The following is a 7,245-nucleotide window of genomic DNA, read 5'->3' on the forward strand; positions in this document are numbered from 1 at the left end:
TATCTTTTAGTATTTCCAACACTCACCTGTTTTCTGACTCGTTGGCCGAAAAGTTCACTTTTTGCGCCTACCATACTTAGGGTGATGACCTTCGGAGTAAAGACGTAGACTGTAATGCAGAAATGTGAAGCTGAACAGCTGTAACTTTGTCATTATGCCACTACAAGGACGGCGTGGAATCCAGCAGTGTTTGACATATGTTCAGCACAGACGTTTTGAACTAGACGTTCTCTTAGTATGGCCTTTGGCTAGACTAACTAAAAGACTTGCACCTGCAAATGATGGGTTGCGTAGCAGTTAGTAATATTTGCTTTGACTGTGTATAGAACTATCAGTTAACGAAAATCGGGTGGTAATGTGAGTTTCGTCACACAGTAAAAACAGGTTCGAATATTTAGAATTAATTTTATCGATTCTGAACGCTCAGTACAGCGCCAGAGGTTAAAGAGCGAATGGTTTAAGTAGAGGCTACAACTTGTTGCCTTCTAATGTATATTAGGCATTCCTTTGTCCCATTTGTCAACTTTCGAGCACCTGAAAATGTCCAGATTTCTAAACAAGTTGGCAGCGGAAACCGACAGTAACACAACGATTATTAGTTTCTGATCTCTACAGTTCATTGCGATAGTCGTCGGCGATTTTTCCACGAATATGAACCACATCACTTATTTCTTCGTGCATAGTTTACCGACAATTTGTGTTTAGTTGATGTTCGTCTTATACCTTCTGAATTCCAAATAGCGTATTTCAGTCAACGTTGTCAAATTCTTTCTCTACTGAAATCGAAAATTATTTTACTGTTGGTTAAACTGTAGTACATGTTGCTGTTCAATATGAGTTCGTAGACGTTTGTTCAACAGACCAATCTGTTTGTAGAAACTTGTAGCAGGAATCAAGCAGAAATTTAAAAAAAGAGAAACTTGTCCTTGTTGCTTCTTAGCTCTTCAAATGGGAGCTCAGAAGTAGTGAACGAGTCTCTTTTTTCATTAAGCCAGTGAACCCCCTCTGACACAATTCACGACAAAGAGTGCAACAAAGTAAGCGATTGTGATTCATCTTCAATGAACAGTCGCCGACGACTATCCCAACAAACAAATAGTTGGGTATTATTCAGTGCAGTGCTGTTTTTGAAGTACAGCGTATTATTCTTGACAAATTATGGCATTATGGCACATTTACCATACCTGATGTAATAGTCAGACTTAGCCCAGTAAACACCGCAGAAAATTCGCGTCTAACGGTAACTAGCCATGGGCAGGAATTTAGAATTTACCTAGCTTTGTCTATTCAGTTGAGCACATTTCCTTCAGCTAAAAACTGTTCCCATTAACATAATGACTATTATCACTTCAGCGTGCTTGTTTTGATTGGTTGTCGTTTTGCGACTATAGCTCCACAAGAAGTGTTTCCAACCTGTGGCTGTCTAGAGAATTTTGTTCTGCTCTTATCATCAGACTGCCGTTGCCGGGCCTATATACATAAAAATACATTGAACAGTACTTAGAAAGTAGTAAACAGCAACATTTTACTTTCTCCTTTGCATATTGTTCTCTTGCTAACTCCCAAATATTATCGAAAACTATTTTATCGTGCAGTAGATCTGACTTTTTCGCTGAAGAAACTATTTTTATTAAAAATTATTTATCTATTTATGGTCGTATTTATGTACAGTGTAGGCTTTGTCTTTGTTCAGGTATTGTGAAACCTAAATAGCAATATACCTTCAGATATTTGGTCTCTCTTGTGGATCAACACTATAGCGGCTGTCACGAAAATGGCACTTTCATGTCATCTCACCGTTTTACAGAACTGCCAGCTAGTGATAATTTCAAGTGATGGTAAAAATTCTAAAAAAAAAGTAGAAACATCTATTTTTAGTGCAGAATGTGATGGAGTAGTTTCCAAAAGAAAATTCTTGCCAGCTACTACGAAAGAAATAAGAACTGACGTTACAAGAAATGTTAAAGAAAAAATTTTTTACTCAACCTCTTGGTAAGACAGAATCGCTGATATATTTGAACTGAGCAGAATACATGAACATTCTGAAAGTTTATAGATGCGCGTGATATAATATAAAATTATTCAGAGATAAAAAATAAAATACCGTAAATGGTGTGAAACTGTTCCGTATGTGGAATGAAAAGTGTCGTTTTCGATGAATTTGCGTTCTGTTGCACCTTGTAGAAACTTCCAGCGATAAAGTTGTTAAGAAAACTATGAATTTAGTTTTAGTAACTCTGAGACATCATTGTTGTATCGTATCACGTGTGAACTCATTTTATTTGTGAGAGAATCTGTGCGTGGCAGCGCGCGAGAATTGTGTGCCACCGCCAGTATTTTTATTCCGTCTCGCCTTAGAGCAACCGTGAATGTTCCATACGTCCAGAAAATTTTTTATTTACAGCTCTTGCTGACTCTCCGTCACTTCACCCATCACCCAAATCGCCGATATATACGGTACACAATAGCGGATGTAGGTACTTTCAGGCCACTGCTTCCGTTGAAGACGAGCAAAATATATTTTGCGTTGATTTTATGAAATCCTACTTTTAAGGAAATATGCTACACGACTGTTGTCCTCAGCCAGCAATAAGTGCATTGTACACAAAACTTCGTTCTTTCTGCTGCAATGTTTCTGCATTCCACTACAAATTTTCGACCGCCTTTACACTTTCTGAATCAATAACAAGGAGAGAGGAAAAGGCAAATAACGGACGTCTCTGGGCCACAAGAATTAATTTTTTCACTGAGATCATCCCACACTTCTCTAGCCGGCGGATACTCTCATCTGTGTTAGTATCTAAGAATAATTCTACGAACTGTCAAAATCGTCACATTCGATAGATTTCCGCTTCCGTTTATATCACTTACTTGAGGAACCCCAACAGCCCACATCTAGACATCCTGTCGAGTTTGCTGCACTGATAGTGCGGAATCCAGTCGATTCAGAAATAATACGAGCTTTTGTTGTCATTTTACTAACTTGGGCAAAATTTATGTTATTCCTGGTCTCTTTGCTGTTAGCCAGATCAGTAAAGAACTTCAGTAGATTCGATACAATTTTAGATTGTTTTAGAATGTCTCTTGCCCCTTTGCGCACACCGATTGAGGTAACGCTACACGTAGCATTTCGCACACTATCAAACGCACGCCAGTGCAACGTTAAACGAAGACTGAAACCACACGTGGCGTTGACCTACTGCAGCAACAAAGCTACGAAGGAGCTACGAAGCTACGAAGGAGCGAAGGAATCTCAGCGCTCAACGCCTGTGGGCTACAAGCAGCAGGTATGAGCGAGAGGCGTCTAATTTCATGATGGCCACTCTAGCAGGAAAAATATCAAATCCTCATGAAACCACTACATTATGTCACGAAATGTAAGGTGCTTTTAATAGTTTACACAACGAAATTCTGTCTCTAAATTTGGCAGAAAATCCAAAGAGATTTGGTCATACGTAAAGTACACTAACGGTAAGACACAATCAGTATCTTCACTTAGTGATAGTAATGGTAATGTTACCGATGGCAGTGCCACTAAAGCCGAGTTCCTAAAGGCGATTTTCCGAACTTCCTTAGCCAAGGGAGACAGAGTAAACGTCCCAGAATCCCGATCAACGCAAGGAAAGTTGTCAATATGCGTAACTTCGAAGTATAAGGGCCATTCAGATGGTAACGATTTTACTAACTCAAAAATGTAGTTACACACAGTACACATACTCAAAAATAGTGGCCAAAACTGTTGGCACATCTATCCCATTGCGACACTAGCCGGTCGATTCCATCCTCGGAGAAGCTAGTAGGCTGCTGTCGGATCCAGGCCTGGGCCCAGTCGCACACTTCGTCGTCCGTTGCGCATCGATGTCCGCGAATATCTTGTGTTAGAGGTCCAAACGCATGAAAGTCACACGGTGAAAGGTCGGGACTGCACGATGTTCCAGCGTATCCCACCGGAACTGCTGCAATGTCGTCTTCATCGCACTGGTCGTGTGTGGGCGGCATTATCATGCAGGAGGACTACGCCATTGGACAACATGCCTCGATGTTTCGACTTGATGGCTCGTCTAAGGTTCTATAAGGTGGCTTGATGCCGCTGGGCACTGATGGTGGTACCCCGTTCTAGGAACTCGACAAGCAATGGGCACTTGTGGTCAAAAAAGAACACCGTGGCCTTGCCAGAATTGGTGTGCCCGGCCTTTGATTTCTTTTGAGGTGGTGAAGTCACATGTTTCCACCGCTTGCTCTGACGCTTGCTTTCCGGTTTAAAATGGTGACACCACGTTCCATCACCTGCAACAATACGCGACAGAAAGCCGTATTCCTCCTCATGATAACGCTGCAGATGATTCAAAGACAGCACCATTCGAGTATTGCACTCTTCGGCTGTCAGATGGTGGGGAACAGACTGCGCACAGATTTTTCGAAAGTTTAAGTGTTGATGAATTACGGTGTGGGCGGTGCCCACGCTAATACCCAGAAACCGATGTATCTCGTCCACGGTGATTCTGTGGTTGTCCAAGACTAAAACATTCACTTGCGCAACCATTTCCGGTGTGATGACACGATGAGCCAGTCCAGGATGAGCATCGTCTTCCAGTGACTCGCGCCCCTCCAGGAATCGTTTGCGCCATTCCACAACACTTGAACGACTCAGACTGTACTCACCGTACACAGCCTTCATCCGTCGATACATGTCACGGCCTCCAACTCCCTCCGCCGCCAAAACTCGATTCACTCCACTTTGTTCCTGCTTACTTACCTGCTTGTTCGGTAGTGGACGACAACTTGTGTGACCACCATCTCTTCGGCGTGAAACCGCACTGGCGCTATGCAACATCAAACGATGCGCACGCCTCAGTCTCTCTACCCATAGACGGCGCCACCATACCCGTAGTTATGTGGTGCCACATTACGTGTAAGGCAAAGGTAGACGCACTGACCACACTTCATTTGAATGAACCTCGTAGATATGTTCGGTGTAGCGAAGCAGCTTAAATCGTTTAATAAAGGCAAGGCCTCCTGTCCAGATTGTACATCAACTAGGTTCCTTTCATACTTAGCAACCATACACAACCGCTCGCTCGACGAAAGATCCGCACATGAAGACTGTAAAGTTGTACAGGTCACACCAACAAATCAACAATCAATAATGGAGGTAGGAGTAATGCGCTGAATTATAGACCCATGGGCTGGCGTCGATTTTTTGTATAAATTAGGCCTTCCGAGTAGCAACTCGATTTAGCCATCAATAAAATATAGTTACAATGTAAATGGAATAGAAGAAAATAATACAGAAATGCATATTTAGAAGCAGAGAAACCTCAAACCGTCACAGCTGTGTCCACTATATTTTTCTAACAATTATATTAAAAAAATCTGTTGAGTTACAGTTCACACCATTCCTGAAATACCTACAGAAGGAAGAATGGTTCAAATGGCTCTAACCACTATGCGACTTAACGTCTGAGGTCATCAGTCGCCTAGAACTTAGAACTATTTAAACCTAACTAACCTAAGGACAACACACACATCCATGGCCGAGGCAGGATTCGAAAATGCGACCGTAGCGGTCGCTCGGTTCTAGACTGCAGCGCCCAGAACCGCACGGCCACTACGGCCGGCAAGGAAGAATGAGAAACAGAATGTGTACACCACTGAAACCTGCAGATTGTGCCCAATACTCTTAAGGAACTTTTGCAGCAGGATTGTTGAACAAAAATATGGCTCTGAGCACTATGGGACTTAATTACTGAGGTCATCAGTCCCCTAGAACTTAGAACTACTTAAACCTAACTAACCTAAGGACATCACACACATCCATGCCCGAGGCAGGATTCGAACCTGCGACCGTAGCGGTCACGCGGTTCCAAGATTGTGGAACATTTACTATGTTCGAACATTATGAATCACCTCGCAAAACGGTCTGTTGACACGTGGTCAGCAGGGATTCAGAAGACGTCATTCTTGTATAACGCAGCTTCCTCTTTATTCACGCGAAGTAATGAGTGCTGTCAACACGGGATCTCAGATTAACTCCGTATTATTTGATTTCCAGAAGGCTTTTGGTGTCGTTTCTATAAAGCGACTTCTAATCAAACTGCATACCTACGGAGCATCATCTCAGTTGTGACACTGGACTCGTGATTTCCCCTCAGAATGATCGAAGTACGTAGTAACTGACGGAAACTCATCGATTATAACAGAACTGATATCAGACTTTCCTCAAGGTAGCCATTTGATCTTTCTGAATCACATAAACTATTTAAAAGACAATCTGAGCAACTCTCTGAGATTGTATGCGGGTGCTACTGTTATTTACCGTATAGTAAAGTCATCAGAAGTTAAAAGCAAATAACAAATTGACTCAGACGCGATATTTGTTAAGTTGCGAAAAATGGCAACTGACTCCAAATAGTGAAAAATGTGAGGTCATGCACATGAGTACTAGTTACACTAGAAATGAGACAAATCTGAAGGCTGTCAGCTCAACTAAATACAGGGTTATTACAAATGATTGAAGCGATTTTACAGCTCTACAATAACTTTATTATTTGAGATATTTTCACAATGCTTTGCACACACATACAAAAACTCAAAAAGTTTTTTTAGGCATTCACAAATGTTCGATATGTTCCCCTTTAGTGATTCGGCAGACATCAAGCCGATAATCAAGTTCCTCCCGCACTCGGCGCAGCATGTCCCCATCAGTGAGTTCGAAAGCATCGTTGATGCGAGCTCGCAGTTCTGGCACGTTTCTTGGCAGAGGAGGTTTAAACACTGAATCTTTCACATAACCCCACAGAAAGAAATCGCATGGGGTTATGTTGGGAGAGCGTGGAGGCCATGACATGAATTGCTGATCATGATCTCCACCACGACCGATCCATCGGTTTTCCAATCTCCTGTTTAAGAAATGCCGAACATCATGATGGAAGTGCGGTGGAGCACCATCCTGTTGAAAGATGAAGTCGGCGCTGTCGGTCTCCAGTTGTGGCATGAGCCAATTTTCCAGCATGTCCAGATACACGTGTCCTGTAACGTTTTTTTCGCAGAAGAAAAAGGGGCCGTAAACTTTAAACTGTGAGATTGCACAAAACACGTTAACTTTTCGTGAATTGCGAATTTGCTGCACGAATGCGTGAGGATTCTCTAGCGCCCAGATTCGCACATTGTGTCTGTTCACTTCACCATTAAGAAAAAATGTTGCTTCATCACTGAAAACAAGTTTCGCACTGAACGCATCCTCTC

This window comes from Schistocerca piceifrons, chromosome 6, assembly GCF_021461385.2.
Source record: "Schistocerca piceifrons isolate TAMUIC-IGC-003096 chromosome 6, iqSchPice1.1, whole genome shotgun sequence".
Classification (NCBI taxonomy): Eukaryota; Metazoa; Arthropoda; class Insecta; order Orthoptera; family Acrididae; genus Schistocerca; species Schistocerca piceifrons.